Genomic DNA, 9,139 nt, shown 5'->3' with positions numbered 1-9,139 from the left:
ATTTCTAGGATAAGATTTAAGTGGGGCATTACATACACCCCTCCTTCAGAAAACTTCGTCCCAAAGTTAGAATGAAAAGATGCAAGGAGTTTGAAAGCATAGCAACCAGAGAGAGTTATAGCAATAAAATCTGATAAGTCCGACAATGACATTTCTTCCCATCAAGAGTCTCCAACTGATCTATATCCTCCTATCCATCCTGACCTAATTTCATTCCCACCCTATCCATCCTCTCCTGCTTTATCAGTGGCAACGGCCATACTAACTACTGATAAAACCGACATGGTGGAAGCATCGAATACATCGACCTCACTTCCCTAGCAAGAAACTGGCAATCATCATTACATGTCTAGGTGAGCATGTCCACCACTGCCCTCCCACGATTCCAGGTTTCGGAGGATACACAGTGGGAAATGCCTCCACCCCTCCTTCAGAACTAGGGTCGACACCCTAACATGGACCACACTACAGAGCTGGTTAGACTTGTCATCGAATAATCCAGTCAGGTAGTATTTGCCACCTTCCGCATGAGATGTCTCGACCTTCCCTCAATGGAAGAGTACCTCTCGGCTATCATATAGTTCTTTCCCCTGCGGGTTATCTCTCATTCATGCATTTATATAACAACAAGACGTATAATCATCGCACTATTAAGACTAGTATCCACGTGTCAATTTTGTAGTTCATAATGGAAACAATCATAATTTCACTATGCCATTCATTAGATAGATCATATCCACTTAAGCCATACACGAAACGACAATAGCTCTGATAAGTCATGTACTAGATAAATCATCACCAAGTAAGTCATATATCAAATATTTCCATCATCAAAATCCAACCTAAGTAGTTTAACATGTTCAAACAAATGCATCAATCTTACACAATGTTCATAAATAAATAACATGGAACTGCAAAATAAAACCTTAACATAGGTAGTTGTCTACGTCAAAATGGGAGTAATAAATGCTCATGTGACATCCTTGTGGATCTCCTCGAATCCATTAGAGTTGAAACAAATTCCACTGTCTATCATGGAAAATAGCATTTGAACTTAGATATGCTATAAGGTGGTACCAAAACCAAAATAATGACAAGCAACAGATTAGTGCACTATCAATTCCACTAGAAGATGCTAGTATAAGTTTTATGCATATAGTTTCTTTAAAACCTTAGTGAATATAAAAGTCCCACTCTTCCAATTTGATGGTTTTTCATCTTCCAAACCAATTAGTTAATCTTGAAAATGAAAGACTCAAAACTTCATAACTATTTCCAACATGATTTTCATATTTTCTTTTTTTAAATTGAGAGAAATTTCCTCTAAATGTCAAGGGTTCAAATTTATTATATATTTAATCATTGTTTACTAGTACTAAAACAATTTCATGATATATAATGTAGCTCACCATATGACCAGACAAATGAGAAATAATTAAATGAATGGAATAATTGCCTTAGACATGTGGTATAGACATGGACCTTCATTTACAAAATATTTTGAATGATAATAAGAATTTTTTAGGCTTTATTGGAGTTGTTTTAAAGTTTCAATCGTCCTTTATATTTTATCGCCTATCTCATAAAGGTTTCAGGCAATGTAAAGCTAAATTATTGTAATGACTTGGTCTCTAAGTTGTGGATAACAAGTCAAATCATTATTTTTCAAAAAGCGTTTCAAATTAGCCATTAGAACAAAATTATTTAATGTTATTCCTTCATCTCATTTGTTGTGAATTGAGATGAGCATGCCATGATAAACATTTTCTTTTTGTGCAAGCACTTATCTTGTATATTTATTCTTCTATTTTATTTTTATTTAGCCATGTAGAAATTTTGTTTTCATAAAAATAAAAATAAAAATAAATAAATAAATGAATAAATAAAAAATAAAAAGATAAAATAGTTTTTTCCAAATTATAGAAAACTTGTTGATCAATCCATTGAGGGGCTACATAGTCACATGGAAGAGAACAGTTATAGTGTTAGTCCTCACTTTCTTTTGTTGGATTAGAACTATCATTTTTTGTTTATTGTTGGACAAACCCTTATTAGAGATTGCTCCTTCAACGAAAAAATCTCCCATAACACCACAGAGAATCTATTGACCGAAAGTATTTCAAGAGGAAGTGTCTAAGGTGAAAATCACCCTTAGTTGAATTTTAGTATTGATACATCATTTTAGAATAGAGTGAGAGATACTAGTCTTTTGACTCCAAACTCATAGCTTAATCCAAAAATACAAGATTTGTTTATAAGGGGTCATAACTACAATCCAGTGCTAGAAAAAAACAATTTGCAAGGAAAAGGTAGACCTCACCATACCAACCAATATTTAGAAATCCAAAACTTTTTCCAAATTTAAAAATCCAAGCATTCTCTTAAGGAAGATGGTGACCACAAAAGGATGGAAAGCATTAATGAGTTCTTGAAGGTAGGCAGACGTAAATAAGATTTGAGCTACTCTTCCTTTATTGATAGTCCTATATATGACACAAACTGAAGGATGTCAAATTGCAGAATTATATATGACACAAACTAAAGGATGTCAAATTGCAGAATTATATATAACACACACTGAAGGATGTCAAATTGCAGAATTTTGACAACATGAGCAATCAAGTTATTCCATGGATTATTGGAAGTCATATCAACCAATCCAGGGACATGCATATGGACAGGTGCAAAAAAAAAGATTTTGTAGTATATCTATCACAAATTTGATGTTTCACTATTTTGTTCAGCAAACAAACACAAAGGTGTAACCCAAGATGATAATAAATTTATTTGATGTTTGCATTCGTTTTATGATTTTACCTAACATATTTCATTTTACTTTGTAGGCAATCGTAGGCCTACTATGGTCCAACCATTCTCAATCCCTCTAGAACCCACTCTAAAATCCTTTCATCCTAAATATGAATTGAAGACTTGGGATTGGGATGGATCCTCTGAAACCATGATTTAAAGAAACTATTGATTTTGTAGGAGTGATCTAATAATCTTTTAATGTAACCTGGGAGTTATATATATATATATATATATATAGGATTGCGAAACCATATCGATTAAATAAGAACACAACTTAAACTAGTTTAATTTTAATTTTGATGAATCAGTGTATTAGCTACCCAGCCAACATCAACTAGAGAGCCTTGATATCATTAACAATGTGGTGAATCAAAAAAATACCTTCAATTAATTCAATAATTCTTGTGAGATTGCAAAACCAATCCCAAGGCTTCATGATTAATAAAAATTCAGATGATCCTTTTTATTAGTGATCTGAAAGAAATAATTATATTAGGTACACAATGAACATGAACTACCAATGTTCTCTCTGGCCGATATCCCTATTTTTCAATTTCAAATTTTTTTTCTGGGATAATTCTAAAGAAGTGTTTTTTTTAATGAGCTTTGCAACATAACCCTGAACTAAATCATTTTCCATTGAAAGGCCTTTTGCTTCATATTTGACACATCGAACAATTGAACTTGGGAATAAAAAAAACATATCATGAGGGGATTCAAATGATGGTGTAATCATTGTCAAGGTAAGTATAAAAGAATTACTTGTAAATACTTCAAGTCGACAAAAACAACTATTAATTTTCATAAGCATTTGTCCGTAGAATATTAGAAGTAATTTGTCAGAACAACCTTGAATTACAAAATCTGGGCATGGTTACCAATGTAGTGAAACCTCAATATCCGTATTTCCAGTTCTCACTAATTCTTGTAGAGTTAGTTACACAGCATTTTCTTTTTCAAGGAGCTTTGCAGTAAATCCGGAAGCTGTTGCTTCAAATTTCACACTCAACGCTGGAACATGGGGATGAAAAAAATGCAGTATCATGACACCATTCAAATTAACGTGATACTTCTCTCAACTAGCATACAAAATTTTCGCTGTAATATTTCTAGCACATACGAACAATAAGAGTTAGTTGTACATATTTCGAGTGCACATGAACATAAGTGAATTTTCACCAGATCAGAAATGATGGTTCAGTTCAACCTCGAAAGGTTTTTCCCTTTTATAAAAATTGTAAGCGCATTATTGCAAATGAATATTTTACTAAACTGAAAATATTTCCAGGATCATAATCCCTTATGTTTATATATTTTCAGTCCCTTATGCATATATCTATATATATATCTATATATATATATAGAAATATATATATATATATATATATATATATATATATATATTTATAAAAATTGCAAGCGCATTGTTACAAATGAATATTTTACTAAACTGAAAATATTTTTAGGATCATAATCCCTTATGTATATATACTTTCAGTCCCTTATGAATATATATATATTTCTAGGATCATAATCCCTTGTTTATATATATATATATATATATATATATATATATATAGATATAGATAACCGATAACACAACAGTATTAATAAGAATGCAGTTAATCCTTTTTGTTAGTGGTCTGAAGAATTAATTACAGAAGTACCTGATCAACATAAACTACAGAATCTTGACATGATTACCAATGTATCGAATTGCTAATATACCTACTTTTTAATTCAATAAATTGCAAGCGCATTGTTACAAATGAATATTTTACTAAACTGAAAATATTTTTAGGATCATAATCCCTTGTTTATATATATATATATATATATATAACCGATAACACAACATCAGTATTAATAAGAATGCAGTTAATCCTTTTTGTTAGTGGTCTGAAGAATTAATTACAGAAGTACCTGATCAACATAAACTACAGAATCTTGACATGATTACCAATGTATCGAATTGCTAATATACCTACTTTTTAATTCAATAATTCTTATGAAGTTATACTATTTTTTTAGGATCTACAGCATAATCATGAACTGGATCATTTTCCATGGAAAAACCCTTTGCTTCAAAATTGACGCATCCAACACTAGAAATTAGAGATTAACAAATATCATCAGGTCATTCAAATGATGTTGATCCTTTTATTGTAAGTAGACAAGAATTAGTTGTAAATATTTCCATTCCATGAGAACAACAATCAATCTTCATAACCATTGCCAAGGCGATAAGCAGAACTCTGAAATTTTTAAGAGGGATATTTTAAGAAGAAACTCATAGAAAGGGGCAATCATATCCATAGAATAGTAACCCCAACAAAGGATAAATTATAACATGGATACATTCTATTGAACTGAATTCCCAGTCTGTAGCTCAGAAGGCTTGGAAAAACAACTTCCAGAGTTGAAATGGCACAGTGACAAGTATCACCACCATAGCCAAAACCTAATCACTATAGACGTTGTGAATTGTGATTACAAAGTAAGCAACTAAACCTAAACACACAGCATGGCTAATGAAGTCTGGGTAAAACACTTGATAAATGTCCAACAAAGCAAACCAGGACCTCAAAAAAAACCAGAAAGCGAAAAAAAACATGCAAGAAGAACCTAACCACCATGCACCAGAGTTTGACAATTTCCTTGATTGCTTTAACTAGGGATGTGACCATTGGGGACTATAAACAGGGTCATCAAAGAGGGTACCTGCAAACAAAATGCCTAGTTCCAACCCTTGAGGAATGAGTAATTTAAATACCAAAGCCCATGTTACACTGCTATGGGTCCAAAAATCCCAGATGGAGCAAACCATCTAGAAATTGTTAACTTGTTCCTGTAAACTTCCATGAGAACCAGGAAATTGTCCTCGATTCATTGGTTCCAATGTCCTATCTGAATCAAAATAACTTTTAAGATTTCATGTCAATACTTATAAATCCTGCAATATTTTAAGAACAATTCCTGAGTCAAACTGTAGCATTTGTTGTATCTCATATTCCCAAGCATTTTCTAAGAGACAAGTAGATCATACCACCATAAATGTGACCTGACTGAATCAAGTGCCCTCTGACTCAATCCACTGCAGTGCTACAATTTCAAACCAAGCAATGTTTCCCCCATCTTTTCTATAAAAGGTAAGCATTTATCCGTTATTTGCATACAACCTGATAAAGAAAGAATTTGTATAGCCTGTTGTCTTGCAGATAATGAAGAGATAATGCCATTATCTGTAATCCCACACTTTGCCAAATCTAAGTCCTGTAAATTTGGACAAAGTTTAGGAATAATCTTCAGACTTCGATCTGTCACCTTTCTAGAACCATCTAGAATTAATGTCTGAAGGTTTTCTCCACATAGGTTGGCTATACCAAATATAGCCCAATCTATAACTTGTATACACCCACTCAAGTTGACTTTCACCAAACTTGTTTTACTATTATCCAAGAGAGCAAGAAGACCATCATCAGATATTCCTAACAGCCCACTAAGATCAAGTTGTTGTAGTTAAGGGAAATCTCTCCCTAACATGGCGAGGCATTCATTTCCAAAACTTGGACAGTAATGAATATTGAGAGATTTAAATGATTCACAGACTGTTATTGGTGTTGTGACCAATGAAGATTCCTTAATTCCCTCACATTTGATCAATGACAACACTTTTAACTTTCCATTGCAATTAGAAAGCACATCTATGAGACCACAGGAAGATACCAACTTGCTATCCTCTATTTGAAAATTTTCAAGTGATATGGAAACATGTGTAAATGCTCTCAAGCCATCATCAGTCAATGACACACTTTAAAATTTGTCCAACTACCTCAATACTCACCTCTATCAATCCTCGACAAGCAGTAACTGAAAGATGCTTTAGCTTCTGCAAACCCATTGTATTCCCCATACTCAAGAAGCCCTTCTCTATGACATTGAATAGGTTCTCAAGCGACAGATCAGTTAAAAATTTACCATAATGCCCAACTGCAGCAAGAGTAATATTAGTCAATCTTAAAGCCTGCAGCTTTAACTTCATCACATTTTGGTATTGGACAGAATTGTAATAACCCCTTCATCATTGACAAGGTAGCAGTCATTGATACTCAACGACTGAAGTCAGACACAGTTCTATCCAATTTCTTTTAGGGACTTATTTCCCACCTGGGGGCATGATTCTAGATTAAGGATCAATAAGTTTGGACAATTCACAGCAACAGATTCCAAACCTTTGTCTCCTATCTATGGGCACTTGCACAAATCATGTTTCTCCAATAACTTACAACCCTTCGCTATTGCAGCTAGCCCTGCATCGCCAACTAATGGGTAGTTCCAAAGTCTCAAAACTGTTAGAGCTGGGTAGCCAAGGCCAGTAAAACATAGGCCTATATTGGTAATCCCTCGACAAAGGATGGAACCACGAACTAGAAGTTTGCCCAAGCCTCCATGGCCGCCTACACAGACAACAACTTCAGCAAGCCTAATATCAGTAGGTTGAGCACAAAGTAGGCTGAGCACCCACTGGGGCACAAATCTCAAGGGGTCTAAGCATCTTTGAGCTACTAAAATTTAATGGCATAGGGAGTTGAGGGATAACAAGGATAATCAAACCCAGAAGATTGCTCAGATTATTATTGTTGTTGTTGGTGTTGTGATTATTGCTAGCAAACAATCTGGTGTCTGAGAGATTCAAGTTGCTCGCGGGCATCATTTTGGGGCTCAGATTGGAGGTACCACTACCACCCATCTGATTGTGTGGGCTGCTGAAATTAGGTGTTGGGATAGAAGCATTCATGCGGGGACTCAAACTCACAAAGCTGGGACTCAGCTGCCTGAAAATTCCTCCCGACAACCTCCCATACAAGTAGCCCTTGCTGCTACTATTGTTACTGGCATTATTGCTTCTCACCAACCCCTCGCAGGCTAACTTTTGGAAAGGACTCAAACCCGCAACGTCCGGGATTTGGGGAGCATGGTGATGATGAAGATGATGCAGATGATGGTGGCTCCCCCCAGCTAGAAAAGACTGGACCTGTGAAGGGTCGAGGCTGAAATTTGAAGTGGGTGACGATGAACAAGAATTCATGGCGTGGTGTAACAACATATTGGGAGGCTTGGGATTCGGATTGATCAGAGATGAATAACATCAAAATCCTTCATATCTATATTGAAACAAGGACCCTCAGGATGGCTGTTAGAATTTATTCATACTGGCAGTAGTTATATCATTATTGTTAGTATTGTTGTGAGATGTAAACCATTCTTCCGCGTCCAGCATTGCCTTGAATGTTGGAAAATTCAAATTCTCATTGTTGTTGCAGTGGAGGTCTGTGGCATCTTCCAGACCCCACATGCCACCATTCACATTCATTCTCGACAACATTTTTATCCCCAATCAGTCCTCAATGTTGTCAATCTATATCTATATATATAACTTACTAGTGCTCTGTATATCGATTAATTATGGTGACAGCTACCATATATGATTTAGCTTTTATATGCGAGAACCGATTAGTATGAAGCTTTTGGATGCATATTCCCACGAAATCTAATGACTCTCAGCCATTTCTAGTCCCTAGGATTTGATCCTGCACCATCTAAAGAGCTGGAAAGCCCGTTTCTTCTACTCAGAACTTGCTCTTTCGGTCTTCAAGGAAAACCTGTAGCAAGCATTGGGTCTGTAAATTTGAACTCTGAATGATCCATTTTAGTGCCTCCTGGAGTTAAATATAGGAATCATTGTTTTTAGCTTTTTATTTTAGGTCTGGATTGGTCATTTTTGGTACCTTTGAAGTTAAATATCAGAACTTTTATTTCACCATTAATTTGATCTTTGGACTGTCCATGATCCATCTGGACATTTCTTGCCAACAAACTTTAGAAGAAAAATAAAATCGTGCTATGACTACAACATTTGTAGCACCAGATAAAATGGAGCCAGTGAATATGTCGAAGGTGTGGCCAAATAAACCTCAACAACGGAAATAATTTATTTATTTTTCTTTTGTTTCAGAGATTAGAACTCATCTCTCCTAATAGAGGTGGCAGTGTTTATAAAGTCACTCCTTTCTGAGTCGTCTTGACTGCAGCGTCTTCCTTACCTGGCCTGCCTCCTGCAGCCCGCGCTGTGGCCTTTTTTCTCTGCACTGACTCTTCATGTAAGACTATCCTTTTCATTTTAGAGGACTCAAGGAACCCTATCATCCAACCGTTTTGCCGCTAACTTGGCAGGAATGTCCATCTACCGTACCCATAGATGTATTTTAACGATAAGTTAAGATTTGATTACAGATCAGTCCATTTACTATTGCATATTGGTGTCAGA

The 9,139-nt window shown here is 35.0% G+C and overlaps 2 pseudogenes; both read right to left on the bottom strand.

Annotated features, from left to right (window-relative positions):
- Positions 1-5,835: 5,835 nt before the first annotated feature.
- LOC149175178 (EIN3-binding F-box protein 1 pseudogene) lies at positions 5,836-7,296 on the bottom strand (annotated as a pseudogene).
- A 4-nt stretch (positions 7,297-7,300) lies between these two features.
- Positions 7,301-8,197, bottom strand: LOC149175177 (uncharacterized; annotated as a pseudogene).
- Positions 8,198-9,139: the final 942 nt, after the last annotated feature.

Source organism: Pinus tabuliformis, chromosome 4_1, assembly GCF_031772625.1.
Source record: "Pinus tabuliformis cultivar Carrire ecotype Pingquan chromosome 4_1, CPIR1, whole genome shotgun sequence".
NCBI classification, from domain to species: domain Eukaryota; kingdom Viridiplantae; phylum Streptophyta; class Pinopsida; order Pinales; family Pinaceae; genus Pinus; species Pinus tabuliformis.
Note: the sequence above shows the minus strand (reverse complement) of the source record. Positions and strands in the feature narration are given on the sequence as shown.